General features: G+C 34.9%; 1 pseudogene; it reads right to left on the bottom strand.

The window, feature by feature from the left end:
- Positions 1–80: 80 nt before the first annotated feature.
- Positions 81–5,168, bottom strand: LOC142526419 (T-complex protein 1 subunit eta-like; annotated as a pseudogene).
- Positions 5,169–19,240: the final 14,072 nt, after the last annotated feature.

Genomic DNA, 19,240 nt, shown 5'->3' with positions numbered 1-19,240 from the left:
TGGTTTGTAGCTGTTACTTTTCAATGAAAAAATAAACGATTATCGAAATAATATAAGATAAGAGGTAATTTGACGCGTAATCTCGAAATCCCCATTCTACAAACAATACTTTCTTTGGTCAAGAACCAGAAGAATGTTGTACATTTTAACTCAAAGTGGGTTGAGGTGGTATCTTTTCAAAGATAAATTTTTGAGAATGAACTCAAACAATTAAACACGGGGCACCGACCTGGATTTGGAGATTGAGGCCATGTATAACCTCTCGTTGTTCAGTTGACTAGAATTAATGGGCAAAAACAAATAAAAAGCGAACTGAAATTTAATAAAACTGCGCCTTAAATAAGATGTATGTGAAAATCCTGATTCTGACCCGAAAAAGCATATCCCGGTAATCTAGGAAACGAAGGACCAATCAAAATTCGGCAATCTTGCTTTCAGAGCCCAAGATGTACAAAAGCTCTATCGTCTCCTCATTCCCCGTCCACGACCACGAAAAGCAGCTCCACCTCTCCCTCTGCCACCCATGGCACTAGCAGCAGCATCTCCTTGAGCACTCTCGGACTGCGTTGAAGGATTAAAAGTTTAACAAAACATCATATCATACAAGGGACATGATCAAGAGATGGGCACAACATATAAATTACCTTGGGGTTTTTCACCGTTTCATCGACACTTAGGATCAAGCAAGCTGCTTCAGTCGCAGCATTTATAGCATTAATCTATGGAATGGCAAGGTTAAGAAAAAATCAAGGACCTCGAAATATGATGCGCATATTAAATAGAGGGAACCATTTCACAAATTAAAGAAAGCTGAACATACCTTCACAACTGCTGGTTCCCATACAAAGTTGGCAAACGAATCAGCTATTCCACCAGTATTGATGTCTACACCATAAGCTCCACCCTCACCTGTTTACAAGCTCAAGTGTTAAAAAAAAACAAACTGTAATGCCATCTTACATAAAAAAACAATTTTTTTTTTTTTTTTTTTGGGGGGGGGGGGGGAGAGGAGAACAGTGATTAGCACCGCATAATCCGTATCTCATTCACCTAACAGGTCAATACGACAATTAAAGTGTGCCATCCAGTATTAAAAACATATAAGAAGCTAACCAGATGGTAAAGCATGTTTCTGTCTCAGCTTGTTCAGAACATCAGTTGCATCAAAACCAGCATTATCACAGAGTTGGCGGGGTATAACCTGCAACAACCATATGATAAGAACAAAGATAGAGATTATTGCAGTGCAGTGTCGGGCACCGCAGTGAAATTTGACATACAAGTATTATTGTCCTATTCATGGTGCTTTGTCTGATCACCTCAGCTGTTCATACTGCTTTATCTTATTATCCTCCTAATAAGAACTAAACAGATGCATCTTAGTTGTCATTCATTTGCATAAAATGCATAAATCTTCCAAAATATCTACCTCAAGGGCTTTTGCATATGAATTTATAAATAGCTGAGACTTCCCAGCAATTGTGCGAGCATGTTGTCTCAAACATCGGCTTATTTCCATCTGCAGATGCCATAAAACTTTAGAAAATCAAACCGCAATCATCTTCAGAGGCGAATGTTTTTCCTAAAACGGAAAAAGTAAGGATGCTCTCGTAGATGATAGAGAATTCATACATCAATAGCACCCCCACCAGCAACTACAGTTGAGTTTCTCAAGGCCCTTCTAACAATCATAATTGCATCATGCAAACTTCGCTCAGCCTCCTCGATAAACTAAAATTATTGAGACTAACAATTAGTGACCGGTGGTTGAATCATGTAGAGTTAGCAAGGACCAGAATAATCACAAAACCTGGTCTGCTCCACCACGAAGAACAATTGTAGCAGTCAGACCAGATGGACATCCACTAAATATGTTAAACCGCTCGTTTCCAACTTGCCTCTCCTCAAATAGGTCACAAGATCCCAGAACCTTTTGAACAGGAAAAAAACAGTGGTCAGCTGAATTATAAATATCATAAAAATGTACGGTTGAAAGGTGCTATATACATGCAAATGTTATCAAAGTAGATCAATCTAGAGTAGGCATAACCACTGGTAGGTTAGAATTAGTGTGACCAAATGCAAGGAAAAACAACCTCATCAATGACGTTGTTCACGGTAGTCTGCACGGTTCCACCAGTTGCTGCTGCAACCCGCTGCAAATCTTCTTCAGCAACACGACCCGCACAAAATATATCACGATCTGCAAAATACTACATTCCGAACAAAAACTTTTGTGTGGGTACTTGATTATATAGTTCCTTTCACAAAGTTGCCAATAGATATCAAATCAGAGCAAATAATGAAATGGAAAAAAACTCATCATGACACTAGAATAAAATTTCACCAACTAAAAAAAAATCACACGGAAACAAATTTAATATACTTCTACGCAGATCGTACAAACTCTTTATGCTCGAACAATACATATGTATCATTAAAAAAACTCACTCCATTATTAAGAGATTTAGCAGATGCAATATCACTCGTCTTCCATTATCCTTAAAAACATAGAATACTAAAAAGTAAACATAAACCAATACCTGTGTCCCAAGATCCCCAATAGCGAGCCGTGACAGCACAATTTTAGCTCCACTCTTCACACAATTGTCCAACTTGTCATAGATGATATTCCATTCTGCATCTACAATTGATTGATATTGTAATGGATCTGACAACCTATGGAAGATTGTCCAGGAAAAGTGAGCATTCCCAAGACTTGGGCAGGAGATGGAAGAAATTCAAAAGATGCAAATTTCCTAACCTTATCTCTGCATTTTCTTTCTCTGATTTTAGCTCTAATTCTATGTTTAGCAAAAGTATCTTGGTATTTACAAATTTTTTTGGTTGCTGCTCAAACCCAGCATATGAAAATGTCTTTTTGAAGGCAACACCATTCACAAGAAAAGAATCTCTCATTGTACCTCCAGGGACCTGCAGAAGGAATTCATGCGGAAAAATCAATATTTAAGAAAAGATGATCATCATACTCTCTCACACAACATAGTTAACAATTATTCAATCTAGCAAATAAACTAACGGAAAATATTTAATACAAACAGTACAATCCTTGACAACTAACAAGCAAGACTGACAATTTTAGAGTAATATAAAAAATACCTTTTTGATTCCTATCATATTTAGCCTGTCTTCATTCCCAATGGCGAGGACGGCATCTACCACCATGGATGCGAAAAATTCCTTTTCACCGCCAATGAGCTTAGAGGATAGTGTTGTGGCAGCACATTTGGCCAGTAAACTCTTCTTTTCTTCTAAACTTTTTCCCTCTATGCTAACAGCTAATTCTTTTATCTTCTCAATTGCCTGTTGAGTCCACAGAACACCAGTAAGCCTAGGCTTATGTCCAAATCAATAAGAGGTAAAACAGATTTATAATGCTCACCAAGTGAGCAGCTGTGCGGTAACTCCGGATAAGATTTTGGGAATGAACTCCATCATCAATAAAAGGCTTGGCTTCCTTCAAAAATTCTCCTGCAAGCAAAACTACTGTGGTGGTCCCATCACCAACCTGCAAAACAGGAATCACATATGCAACAATGTCATAAGGAAGCCAACTACAGAGGTGAGCAATTATGGAAAACCAAAACTATTTTTTCAATTGTCTTTCACTTTCTAATATTTTTGATGAATAGTTGTTGAGACAAAACACAACACTCCAAGTCAAAATAAAATTTTTACTTTAAATCATACGACTCATTGGTACTGAAGAAGGGGTTGTGCTTGTTCCTTGAAACAATATTAGCAAGGGTATAAATAAAGGGAAACAGACTCCAACGGCCAACAAACAATAAACTAATACCTCAGAATCTTGAGACTTAGCAATATCTACAAGGATCTTTGCAGCTGGATGTACAATATCAAGAAGCTTCATTATGGTGGCTCCATCATTTGAGATGGTAGGTGTTCCCTTTCTCATCATGGATCAACTTGTCCATGCCTCTTGGACCAAGAGTAGTCCTGACAACATCTGCAACAGCCATACATGCATTAGTGTTGCTTATTAATTGTGGCTTCCCCTGAGATGTATCAGTCCCTTCCTTAAGCAGTATGATTTGGGGTTGCTGTTATTGATCACCAACATCACCAAATAAAATAAGCTTTAGTGCAATGAAAATGATGAATATAGAAAACAAAATGACATCTCTTAGATAATCAGAGAAACAAGCAGGAATTTGGAAATTTATCTCCTGTTTACACAAATGGACCTTAAAGGCTTAAACATAAAGTAAAAACGTTACAAACTTGAGTACCAAAAAATGAATTATTTACTAAAAACCTTAAGAATAATTTTCCATCATTTAATTTTGTTCTATGTTTGTTTAAAGATGAACAAAAGCAATATGATTTTACAATGCAACTGTATCAAATGTTGCAACTTCTTTAGTCAGTAGAAAAGCAGATTGATCAGCGTGTTTAAATCACTCCACCTACTTATAATGTGAAGCCAGCTTCTGAGAACATTATGGAGACGAAAAATTTAACTTCGTCCAAGCACCGAAAATGAATCAAGTTCAATTCCCTTGCAGAAAATAAAAAACCATCCCAGAAAAACAAATTTGAAACCCGAGTGACAAGCAGCACGAGGTCTTTACCAAAATGCAAAACACCCATCTAAATATTAAGACTGAACTTCAGCTATTCACGAATTTCATTTTGTCTCCTGACTTCCGATCCGTGTTCAGAATTGCAAATGAAAGACTACATAATCGTTACAGTATCCAATAATACTCCAAATAAGCTAGAAGAACAGAAGAAGTGAACATAATAGCAAACATTCTCAGCGGAAAAAAGAAGCTTAACATCAGGATTCAAAATCAACAAACTGGGAAAACAGATAACCCATCCAAAGCATCAAGAGAAGAATATGCAGCTGGACACAATGCAAAGTAACATCTATCAAGAGAGAACATTTCACTCGATACACGCAGATAATGTATGCTCTTTAAAGAGAGTACGAAAGATCGAGCTTACCATCATGGCTGCCATTGTCGGATGCGAATTTCTGCGCGAAGGAGAGTAAGATTCAAGTATAGAGGAATTTCTAGTCTAGGGTTTATGAAAACAAGTATTTTTCTGGCTTTTCTTTCCCAACCCGCTTATTCGTTTTTGCTATTTCGGAGAGCGCACGATGCAAGATTCATAAATTACATTAGACCTCTACTGTTTGGAGAATTTTATTTTAACCCTTAATCACTTTGCCCCACAAAAAATACTTAAATCTCTTTTTCGAGTGACACAAAAACATTCTGATTCATTTAATGTTAATGAATTTGAATCGACCTCCAACATATTCAGTTTTTTGAGTCGATTTATATATGAATTATTGACTCTCAAATTTTTAAATATTATTATATTAAATATATTTAGCAATAGTTCTAGTAATATGCAAATACGTCAAAATTTCCGATTTAAATTCATACTTAAGTTCTAGTTCAAAAAAATTCAAATCAAATATATTTTTAACTGTTCGAGCTTGCATCCAGAGCTTAAAGTTTTCTCGATATCTGACTCGGTTCGCTTCGTTTAAGTTAGTAGTCTAGATGATACTCTTGTATTCGTTCACTTTGTATTGCAATTTATTCGTTTTATATACCTTGATTCCACCGTTTCTAAACAGATTGAGTTTCTTTCACCAAATTTCATGTGTAATATCAAAAATACACGCTTATCTCTTATGAAAATTAAATAGACATCCTAGACCTTAATCTTTTGTAAAAGCTGTATGAACACTCCCTGCACAAGCTAGAAAGCTAGCGAGCTGAAGTATTTTAATGATATCTCATAGAATAGTGATCAAATGACTAAATAACAAAACAGTTAGAAATACAACTCAATTTATTACAAGTCATATTTCAGGCCGTCTACATTAGTTCAGACGTTATTTATACCAACCGGACGTTGTAAGATCGAGCTGAATAATACAAATACAACAACCGGCTTCATCCTATTAGCATAGGTAACGATCAAACTAGTTTAGCTGGTATAAAATGACTTATAGTAAATTGAGTTTTTTTTTTAATCGTTTAGCTGATAATTTTATTCACTTGTCTATAAGATAACAACAAAATAATCCAGCTCGTTATATTTTAGTTGGTAAAAGATTAAGATTATGGTGTTTATTTAATTTTTACAATGGAGAAACTGTTCATTTTCAATGTAAAAAACTTGTTATTTTGTTTTAATATTTTGTTCTGAATCCATCGAAAAGTTACCTGATTTACTCGGCTAGAATAATTATTATTTACCAAACCAACTTCATCCACAATCAAATAAGTTGAAAGAGAACTCTACCTTAATTTTTATTTCTTTTTCAGAATTCACAAAAATTCTCATGAGAAGGTCTCACGGATTAATTTTGTCGGTCGAATCTCTTATTTGAGTCACACATAAAAAAAATATTTTGTTTAGTTTATCTGAGTAACTATGGCATCAATTGAAATTTTTTGCTTTATTTTTGACAGTTTACATTCAATTCTTATGGCATTATGTACAAAGTTAAGATGGATTTGGGTTATAAGTAATTTTTTTAGAACTCTTAATCATTTCATTAAAAAAACCATTGTTTTAAACATAAACAAAAATTACACAACACAAAAATAAAAAAATAAAATTTGAAAGAACAAAAAATTTAAGAATTTTTGCTCTCTTATTAAACTACTGGCTTTGTTGAAATCTAAGCTTTAGTTTCAACGCCAAATTGTAAGAAAAAATAAAAAAAAAATTTGGTTGCAAGAGGATGTGTGAGGTCTACCATCCGAACAATGAAGTGACGTAAAAAACTTCTGATATCATATTGATGTTGATCAAATCCAAATCCCTCAAAATTGACCATTCTCATCTTTCCTCGAAGTTTGAAGTTTTCAGCATAGATGAAAAGGCAGGGTGGGTTCATTTCACTACAAATTTGCTCTTTTGTCCTCCCTTTCATCAGAAAATCTGCTCCCATGATTTCTCACCAATCTATCTTGATTCTTACAGTTCCAAATTTCCTTTGGGTGGCAAGTCCGGGAAACGATTGTTTCATCCATTCTTTTGTATGAAAAAAGAAACGGAAAATTCACATAAACATGAGATCAAGTTTTGGTTATCTATGGCATGCACGTGGATTTGGTAGATATCATAACAAGTTCATCTGATCATAAAACTAGAGGAGGGAGATCCAGTTACTAACTACATTTTAAAATATCAATCTATATCTATAAGTAGGTCGATCTGCAATCGTCTCTTCATAGTGTCGGCTGCTGATTGAAATGGTTCTTTTCTTTCTTCTTTGCAGCAGCAAGTTTTGCACTCCTTGCAGCAGCCTCCTCCACACAAGCAGCTCTAGCAGCTGCTTCAATCTCTTCACCGGACTTCTTTTTCCTATATAATAATGATTCACTCTTTACCCATATTCTCACAGCACGAGCAGATGAGCCTCTTCATCTGCTGGTAAATGCAGCCACCAATCTACAATATTTAGCAGCTGCATCAATCTCTTTCTTGGACTTCTTCTTTTTCTCAGTAGATAATGGTTTCATTAGCTGTACTTTCAGTTTCGCAGCAGCAGCCGCAGATGTGTCCTCCTTCACTGGTTTGGTTTCGGGGGTTTCCTCTGCTCCGTCAGGGGAATATGAACTCTTGAGAAGTAGGGATTCCATCACTTCTTTTCGAGCTTTATCCTTCCCTTTCTTCTTTTTCGCACTTTTAGATTCTGCTGAGGGAGGATCCTTGTTTTTGAAATCTCCATTCATCCCTTTATCTTTAATTTCTTTGACGGCGTCTTCGGGTGAATACAATAAGAGCAATAGGTAAGCAAATAGAGAAAGTAGAACCAGATTGAAGAAAAGGATAATACCACAGTTGGGATCTGTATATTTACATTACTAGAAACAAACAATCAATTTTTGCTGGAAAAATTATCATAAAAGACAATTTTCTGACCAGATGGCTCCTCTTCATCCTTCTCCTTAAGGATAACTCCAAAATTAGCCAAAATCTCTTCGAATTCAGCTAGATCCTTTTTCCTTCTCCCTCGTCAAGAAGTTCATCTTCACTTTCACTTTCCTGCAATTTGTAAGGACAACCAAGAAAGGTTGCAGATACAATTCATCATACCAACATAAACACTTGGTTAAATCATTTTACAAATAGCGAAAACTCTTAAGAGCACATTTCTTGCACAACGGTGATATTGTATGTGAACCACATGCCAACAACATAGGAGATTAAGTAGGAGAATGAGGGCTTATCATCTCTATATACAAACCAGTAACAAGTTTACGGACCCTTCGGAAATTAGCACCACGATATCCCAGGTAGCAGCATAACAAAATAATCCATGTAACTGCAGTGTTCATGCATGGAATGATTTTTACAAGGAATTCCATTTTCTAAAATCTCCTCCTCCTTTAAAGGCTAGACGATCCAGTAAGAAAATGCATGGCATTAGCATATCATCTAGCAACATAAGTTTAAAGAATTTTACGAACCGCTTCCATACATTATCTACGTTATTTATACCTCCACAGGATCAGACGTCTCGGACTCTTCTGGTTTGCCCCATATTACCAATGGCGGAGAAGTGGTGGCATAATAATCGTCATCGTCCTCGTCACCTACGTCAGCCCAAGATTTTGTTGGATCTCGGTTTTCTACGTGCCCAAACGTAGCGGAAGTTTAAAAATTTTATTTATTTTGACAATCAAAACATATTTGTTTTGGGCGCTCGTATGATTTTAACATAAACAGATCGTTTGATCCTCTTCCAAATTGCACTAGAAAATTGTAGAAGATCTTTTCGTAGAGAGAACACAATTTTTGTTCAAGACTTTTGAGAGCACAAAAGTTGGAAGAGCCGAAAGTTTTCTTGCAGAATTTCAAGAAGATTTCGAATGATTGCTTTGCAATTGAGAATAAAGAAATCTTAATATTTTTTTTATGATCATTTACTTAATTAATCTAATTAATTAAATAAACTATATATTTGAAGGGATTGGATTTGTGATTCTCGAAAATCACTATATAGAATTGGTGGAGGCTATCTTTTTCTTTTTTTTTTTCTTTTTTTTATTATTATCTTTAAAAAAAAAACAAGAGCCTTGACCTAAATTCCATAATTATGGATTTAGGTTTCTTAATTAAATTTAATGGGCTTTGTTAATTAAATGGACTAGTCAAACTAGTTTAATTAATTGTATTAAAGTCCATTAAGAACTTTAATCATTTAATATGTTGGACTTGTACTCCTACAAACCCATTAAACATATCTCCCATCATATTTAATTTAATATTTAATAAACTCAACTCTTGAGTTTAATAAATTAAATCCATTGTAAATTCAACATTTGAATTTATTATTATAAATTCAACTCATTGAATTGTATCACCTCCAAAATTTAATATTTAATAAACTCAACTTTTGAGTTTAATAAATTAAATTCTCAAATTTTATAAATTCAACTCCTTGAATTTATTATCTCAAAATTTAATTATCATAAATTCAACTCCTTAAATTTATAATATAATATAAATTCAACTTCTTGAATTTATTCTCTCAACGGGAACAAACGATCCAGTGCGTGTGTGACCCTCAATGGTTCAGGGATACAACTAGCCGTGAGTTCACAACTATTTGTGATTCAGGACATAATCCTTTATTCGGGCTTACCCTAGTTAGCCTCATTTTTTTCATCAACACCTTGATCAAGAATGTCAGAACTCATTTCTGATTGCATCCATCGGATCATGGTAAGAGCGTCTAGTAGCATCGTCCCATGATCCCCTAGGTATCACTGATAGTGCCTGCAAGAACCAGTCGATTATGATTAACGTACAGTACGGTCCCTTCATCTCATATATCCCGATCGAATCTGTAACCATTTGTTCATCGAGGGTTGCATATTAATTCGATAACTATGTGATAACTATAAATAGTGGCACCGCATGTACTGTTGGAGAACTCCTTCTCTAACGTACATTTCATACTCTTGCCATAGATTCCATGCATTATTATTACATTAGATCACATGGGATATCCACACCCGTAGGTGAGCGGTGAATCCCCGACTACAATGCACTGGCTCCTATATGTGTCGCGATTGTACCCAACCTCGCCACCAGATGACTCTCCTGGAGCCGGTAAACGAGTCAAAGCACAGCCCTAGCATATAGAGCCTCAGTGTTGTCCCGGGTCATAAGGACTAATGATGTACAATCATAATCACGGACTTATCCTCTCGATGAATGATAACCACTTGGAAAGTCCGAGGGAGGGTTGTTCAGTATAATCATCATATGCCATATCTCATAGTCATACCATGCTGCTATGGCTAGTAATATTTTAATGGACTTAAACATAGCAACTGGTGAAAAAGTTTCCTCATAGTCAATTCCTTGCCTTTGAGTATAACCTTTTGCAACTAGTCTTGCTTTGAAGGTCAATACCTTCCCATCCGCCCCAAGCTTTCTTTTGTAGATCCATTTGCATCCTATGGGAACGATTCCCTCAGGTGGATCCACTAATGTCCAGACTTGGTTCGAATACATAGAGTCCATTTCAGACTGCATGGCTTCAAGCCATTTGGTGGAATCAGTATCAGATATTGCTTCCTTAAAGTTCTTTGGATCACATCCAACACAAGACTCATCATGGTCTTGTTCATGAAGAAGTGTATATCTTGCAGGTGGTCTCTAATAATTCTATCAGACCTTCTAGGAGCTTGTACTTCAACTACTGGTTCTAGGGGATTAGGTTCAACTTCTAAAGTTGAGGGAGTATCTTGAATTTCTTCAAGTTCAATCATCTTGCCTTTTCTATCTAATAGAAACTCCCTTTCCAAAAAGGTGACATTTCTTGAAACAAACACTTTTGCTTCATTGGGATGATAGAAATAATATCCAACAAAATTCTTTGGATATCCTACAAAGTAGCACAAAGTGGATCTACTATCCAATTTGTCTCCTACTGTCCGCTTCACGTAAGCAGGACAACCCCATATTGTCATGTAAGAATATTTGGGAGTTTTTCCCATCCATATCTCATATGGTGTTTTATCAACTTCTTTAGCGTAGACATTATTCAATAACATTGTCGTAGTTTCAAGCGCAAAGCCCCAAAACGATGTAGGCAATTCAGTGAATCCCAACATGGATCGAACCATGTCCAACAAGGTTCGCTTACGACGTTCAGAAACACCATTCAATTGTGGTGTTGCTGGTGGAGTCCACTGTGAGAGAATCTCATTCTCTTTTAGATAACCCAAAAATTCAGCACTTAAGTATTCTCCACCTCGATCAGATCGAAGTGTCTTAATATTTTTTTCAAGCTGATTTTCTACTTCAGATCTGAATTCTTTGAACTTTTCAAATGCTTCAGATTTGTATTTCATCAAATAAACGTACCGATACCTCGAATGGTCATCAGTAAAGGTAATGAAGTAGGATTGCCCATATTCTGTGCTAACACTTAGCGGACCACAAATGTCTGTGTGGATCAAATCCAGTAGACCATGCGCACGTTCCACGTTTCCATCGAATGGAGTCTTGGTCATTTTTTCTTTTAGACAGAACTCACAAGTAAGTAGAGAATTTATGTTTGACAAGTCAAACATGTCTTCTCCCACTAGTTTGTGCATCCTTCTTTGGGACATCTAACTTTCTTTGTTTGTTGTTGAAATCATGTTTACTTGGACATTCACTTATCATTTCCAGAACATTTCTGGCACATATAATTTCTTATGTCCGAACTTCTTGCAGTGAAATAAATATGTTCTAACTTATCGGGCTTTGTAGGCCTTTTAAGTGTCTTTCAGAGTTTGCCTCTTATTGGGATTGTTTTTCTTGTGAGGGGCAGAACATTTCTTTCCCTTACCTTGTGGGTCATTTTTCGTCTGACGAAAGGCCCATTATAAAAACAACAATTTTTCTTATTTTATAGTGATCTCATAAGTTATAAGCATATTGACTAGCTCTTCAAGGCTATCAAATATCTTATTAAACTTGAAGTTCACCATAACCCCGTCAAATGAGGAAGAGAAAGACAACAAATTGATGTTATCAATTAACTCGTTAGGAATCACATATTCCAGGCCCACCACATTTTCAATAAGCCCAATCATATGTACACCACGCTCATGGGCCAGAGCCCCATCTTGCATGCATGTAGTCATGAGCTTTTAAAATGGTGTTCATCACTGTACGAGTTTCATGTACCATACAACTCTTGCATGTTTATTCGAATGTCAGCAACATTCAACATTCCCTCAAACTTTCCCTGCAGTTCATTTGACATAAAAGCGAGCATATTACACTTTAGCTTGCATACTATGGTCCTACCATCTTGCATGCTTTGTCAGTTCAGCAGGACTGACATTAGTGTGTATGTCATTTTCTCCGAATTTAGAACAATTTTTCCAACCAGTCTTGAAAATTAGATTCGGTTAAGCTTGTTAATAAAAAAAATGAATTACGTGACGAAATCGAAAATATACTGATATGAAAACAGAATAATGGTTGCTGATTATTTTAAAATAATTTTAAGATATAAAATATGGCTTTTATTTTATAAATCTCCCTCCCACTATTTTGACATTTTTACCACCCTCTGATGAAAAAGGGAAATCGTATTTCCTTAGTGGGCACGTAGAGTCCAATTAGCCAATTATAATCCCAAATAATATCAGTCAATTATAATTTCTAAAAGGTATAATCCAATTGCATCCCTATGCAACCTCCGCGTGTTTTGCCTCACGTTTAATAAGGACCCAATAATATGACGCCGTTTATTTTCGCCTGTCAAACCGACCCATCAATATTGAATTGTAGTAGACGGTCGCCATGAGTTCCCCCAATAATATGAGTCGAAGTCATGGGAGTTCCACTCAATTCACATCATATGTCCGGTGGAAGTCACAGCTTTCCGGCGTCCAGGTCCTCCCCAATAATATGAGTCAGACACTGTCCGCGGGTAGCGATCAACATGCAACCACGGTTGATGGAAGGCAAGGAAAAATTAAACTCTTTTAATTTTTACTTTTACGGTTTGATATGAATTTTGAATCATATTCAAAATGAGAGATTTTAATTTTAAAATTGTCTCATCATTTTAATTTCAAATCGCGTGCCACGAGTTTGTATGTTTGCCGGATCCATGCAACAATATTATCTAATAATATACATACATGCATATTACTATATATCACATATATCATAATATGACATTCAACAATAAATAAGGATGATCGATCGCCAACACTATTAGATCCATGTGAGCCATACATGGATCCAGGTCCAAAACCTAGGTGAATGCAGGGATGCAAATGTAACTATTACAAGAGCTTCCAATATTTTACATGTCTTCATCTCGTTCATCGGGCCCACCATCTTCCAGTCTTGATCTCCCACTATTTCTAATAATTACATTTAAATAGCCATGGCACATAAGAGATACATCTCATGGGGTGGGAACGGGCCATAAACCAGGCCCACTTTAATAATATCAAATATTAAAAACGAATAAAATAGTAAAATATCCTAACATACACCTAACACATTGGTCAAGGCTCTCGATCATCCTTCATGCATTTAATATCAAATATTAACATCAATTTAATTAAACAATTTAATTAATTGATAAATCATATATCTAATAATTTTATCACTAACCACCACAATTATTAAAGAATTAATAAATTAAATAAACTCATTTATTTAATTTCCAATTAAATCAATAATAATTGATTTCTTGTAAAAACTCATTTTTACCATAAATAATTAAAATCATATTCTAATTATTTATTTTACAAGAAAATTATTAATTTTCAAAAATTAAATTTTCAAAAATAAAAATTGAATCAATTTCAAAAATATCAATTTTACCCCAAATTTTGAAAAATCCGAAAATTGCACCATGGGCCCAAACAATTCAAGCCCACCAATCAGCACGCTTCCCAAGACGGTCCCGGGCAGTCGTCCCCACTGCCCGCCCGTTGCCCGAACGTTTCGGGACAGTGGCAGCTTCCTGTGCGCGCAGGGTGCAGCGCGGCGCCGCGCGCAGCGTGCGGCCGCTCCGCACGCTGCGCCGCGTTGTGCGCCGCGCAGGGCGGCGCACAGCGTGCGGACGTTCCGCACGCTGCGCCGCTCCACGCGCGCACGCTGCGCGCAGCTCTGCGCGCGGTCTGCCCGGAACAGTTCCGGGCAGATCACGAAAAAAAATATTTTTTTTTGGTTTTTTCGAAAAAATAATTTTATGGTGCATGAATTTTTCTGAAAATTTTCTTGTGTTGTTAGAAACAAATTATTCAATATGATTTAAATCATACGATTCAGAAAACCTGGCTCTGATACCACTGTTGGATCTCGGTTTTCTACGTGCCCAAACGCAGCGGGAGTTTAAAAATTTTATTTATTTTGACAATCAAAACATACTTTGTTTTGGGCGCTCGTATGATTTTAACATAAACATCCATAGGGTGTTAGAATCGTTATACCTCTGGTGAATGAATCACGTGGCTCCAACTATTACGGGGTTAGCGGAGATAGCTCTTCGTGAATCCCTACGAACGTTCTTCAGATCTGCTTTATTTAATCCTCCTATCAAGTCCACGACTAGATTGTTTGATCATCTTCCAAATTGCACTAGAAAATTGTAGAAGATCTTTTCGTAGAGAGAGAACACAATTTTTGATTCAAGACTTTTGAGAGCACAAAAGTTGGAAGAGCCGAAAGTTTTCTTGCAGAATTTCAAGAAGGTTTCGAATGATTGCTGTGCAATTGAGAATAAAGAAATCTTAATATTTCTTTTATGATCATTTACTTAATTAATCTAATTAATTAAGTAAACTATATATTTGAAGGGATTGGATTTGTGATTCTCGAAAATCACTATATAGAATTGGTGGAGGCTATCTTTTTCTTTTTTTTTCTTTTTTTTTATTATTATCTTTAAAAAAAACAAGAGCCTTGACCTAAATTCCATAATTATGTATTTAGGTTTCTTAATTAAATTTAATGGGCTTTGTTAATTAAATGGACTAGTCAAACTAGTTTAATTAATTGTATTAAAGTCCATTAAGAACTTTAATCATTTAATGTGTTGGACTTGTACTCCTACAAACCCATTAAACATATCTCCCATCATATTTAATTTAATATTTAATAAACTCAACTCTTGAGTTTAATAAATTAAATCCATTGTAAATTCAACATTTGAATTTATTATTATAAATTCAACTCATTGAATTGTATCACCTCCAAAATTTAATATTTAATAAACTCAACTTTTGAGTTTAATAAATTAAATTCTCAAATTTTATAAATTCAACTCCTTGAATTTATTATCTCAAAATTTAATTATCATAAATTCAACTCCTTAAATTTACTATATAATATAAATTCAACTTCTTGAATTTATTCTCTCAAAATTCAATTATCATAAATTCAACTCCTTGAATTTACTATATAATATAAATTCAACTTCTTGAATTTATTCTCTCAACGGGAACAAACGATCCAGTGCTTGTGTGACCCTCAATGGTTCAGGTATACAACTAGCCGTGGGTTCACAACTATTTGTGATTCAGGACATAATCCTTTATTCGGGCTTACCCTAGTTAGCCCCATTCTTTTCATCAACACCTTGATCAAGAATGTCAGAACTCATTTCTGATTGAACCCATCGGATCATGGTAAGAGCGTCTAGTAGCATCGTCCCATGATCCCCTAGGTATCACTGATAGTGCCTGCAAGAACCAGTCGATTATGATTAACGTACAGTACGGTCCCTTCATCTCATATATCCCGATCGAATCTGTAACCATTTGTTCATCGAGAGTTGCATATTAATTCGATAACTATGTGATAACTATAAATAGTGGCACCGCATGTACTGTTGGAGAACTCCTTCTCTAACGTACATTTCATACTCTGGCCAGAGATTCCATGCACTATTATTACATTAGATCACATAGGATATCCATACCCGTAGGTGAGCGGTGAATCCCCGACTACAATGCACTGGCTCCTATATTTGTCGCGACTGTACCCAACCTCGCCACCAGATGACTCTCCTGGAGCCGGTAAACGAGTCAAAGCACAGCCCTAGCATATAGAGCCTCAGTGTTGTCCCGGGTCATAAGGACTAATGATGTACAATCATAACCACGGACTTATCCTCTCGATGAATGATAACCACTTGGAAAGTCCGAGGGAGGGTTGTTCGGTATAATCATCATATGATTACCCATCTGCATGTTTGGACATCTCCATGTTCTTACCAAGAAACGCAGTGCACAACATCACAGATGCTAGTCTCGAGCTCAAGCGACCTTTATCCATGTTTTAGGCGGCTAAATCGACTAGGAACGAATTTAGATAATACAGTATTTACAAATGAGTTTCAACATCGAATTACGATTCAGTTGTATTAAAGTATAATCAAGGTCTTTATCTATGTTGTTCACATGAGTATACAGATAAAGAAATAACAAACCATGAAACATTAAATTATATTAAAATAAAGATTGTTTTTTACAACTGAGTCAATAAATTCCCTAGCCAACAATTGACTTACAGGGTATCTACTCTAACAGATTTCACTGTCAAAGGGCCGGGGCCGGATACACCGGCGGCTTCCCCTCCTTGGTGGCCTGGGATGAACCCTTTTCTTTGTCAGACTTAGCTTCTTCTTCCCTGTAAGACCCGCAAGCGCCGCAAAACCATTGGAGATACTTGGATTGAGTGGTCTATCGGCCCTCTTCCTGTACCCACCTCCTACCATTTTCAAGAAAACGGCCGAAATGTTAGGGTTTTGCAGATTACAGAGACTGTAGAAACGGAAATATATAGCTCAGTATGAGCGTCAATGGAGGAACATTGCCCATTATATAGTTGTGGGTGTAAAATAGATTTGGCTGTTTTCATTTTGACCCATGTTCCATATCCTACCTCCAGCGTTGCCTTATTATTAAACTAGCGCACTCACGCAACGTGATTTTGATATATGAATAAAACATAAATATAAAAAAGAAAAAATGCTTATATATATTAAAGATTCTATCCACTGAACTGCGATAATTTACATCAAAATTTTAGCAATTTATTAATATATATTATTATTAAAACAAACTATGACACTTAGTTATTATATGTAGCCTCAAAATTAATATAATAGTATAGATATTAGATTAGTCAAATTCATTTAGGTACACCAACTATTGATATATTATCAAATTGACACATGTATTATTATTAATATTTTAATTGATACATGAATTATTTATGAATTGATACATGATCAAATTAAAAAGTCAGTTTTACATTTACCTAAATTACTTTTAAGTCAAATTGTCATTAATAAATTAAATTAGACATGTATTTTTTTTTCAAGATTTTTAATTTATTTTATGATTAATTTTTTTATAAAATATTATATTAATATAAATTTATATTATAATAAATAATTATCAACTAATACATACGACTAAGTTTTTTTTTAATCATATTGATAAACGCAATAAATAAATATTTTTCACCGGACCCATATGTATTATTTGTGGATGATCAAAACATAATAATCATCATTTTAGTTTTTCAAAATCTGATATTGATCCGTTGGAATTTGAAAATATATTCAACATGAAAATTATAGATCATGAAAATACAAATATTTTAGAATCCACAATTTTAAAATCCAGAAAGCGGCCTACAAGAAACTTCTTGGCCCCAACATCTTCAGTTTTTACTTTCTGTCAAAGAATTCTCATAGCTCTTTAGTCGTTCTCTTTTCGCAAAATATCGGCCAATACATTCAATACATAATTTTGGTGTAGGAAATCAGAATTATTCCACACCCTCATAGCACTGACAGATTTCATATAAATGAATTTCGCTAGTTTTTCTCCGTGACTGGCTGGCACAACAATTGGAGCAGCACATGGGGTAATGGGAAAAACGACTCGATGCGTAACAAGAACAGTGACATGGGGGAAAACATGACCAGTTTTCATTTGAACGTACGTTTCAGAAGCCATATCTAGAAACAAATCATGAAACGAGTATACATTATCTGTTTTAAGATTGTAAGCCAACATCGTAGTTCTCGAAAGATGAATAAAGTAGTGTACAGTTTTAACAGATACAAAAAGTCGAACATGAACAAAATCAGTAAAGCAAATCGAGAACTATATGAAGTATAGAGACCTTAAAATAGATTAGTCTCCATCAGCATGTGCTTTAAGAACCAAGTTAGACGACCTGGCACGAAGGTACCACATTGGCAAACCAAAGTTGGCACATCAATAGTCAGGCAAGTGGGAGTGAATTTAAAAATAAAAATTCATGAAAATAGCAAAAATAAGGTGGGCAATTTTGTCTTGATCGATTCGACATTCGACGCACTCAAGTCGTGCTTGCATACAAGTCAAACCTTTTCCGGCGCAAATTGGGCATTTGATTTGCACTATCTGATGTGTATGCGCGCGCGAGAGAATGTCTTTTGATCAATCATTCTTACAATTTTACAAAGTGTAACTCAATATTTGTTCACTCATACTAAAATTATTTTCTTATGTGAGATATTCTTCATTTCACACTTAATCATCCACTTAACAAGCTCGTAATGTACTTATCCAATTTTCATTAAAAATAGAAAAAACACAATAGTCCAAAAAGTCTTAACAACTACGATAATAAATATAGTTTTAATTGATAACTAAAATCTATATTTGTATTGAACATGTATAAAAACAATTATAATTTTATAAAATATAAATAGTATTGATTAAAATGGATACTGATATTTCTTATTAAATTTTTTAATTATAAATATAAATAAAATCTCACATACGTCAAATTTCAATTTCTTGTGAAAGTATTAAAAAAATTATATTAAATTACTTCTACTTTTTAGGAAAAAAAATTAAGAAAGTATTTTTCTTTAACGTGCTTCTATCGATTATCCCAAATGCAAATATACTTAAGCCAAAAGCGAGCAGAGTACATATTAATTTAGATAATTTTGTATAGAATATTTGTATTTCACATGTGTCCTACTTTGCTTGTTATCCATTACAGTCAAATTTTACTTGGATTATTTTATTATACCATAATTGTTTTTATACATGTTCAATACAAATTTTGGTACCAAGTATCAATTTTTTTTAAAAAAAAAAATCGTTATTGTAGACTTGTAGTCTTATATTTTTTATATTAAAATAAAATTTCAAACAACAATTTTTGAATA

Source organism: Primulina tabacum, chromosome 15 (assembly GCF_025594145.1).
Source record: "Primulina tabacum isolate GXHZ01 chromosome 15, ASM2559414v2, whole genome shotgun sequence".
In the NCBI taxonomy this organism is placed as follows: Eukaryota; Viridiplantae; Streptophyta; class Magnoliopsida; order Lamiales; family Gesneriaceae; genus Primulina; species Primulina tabacum.
This window is presented reverse-complemented; position numbering and strand designations above follow the sequence as displayed.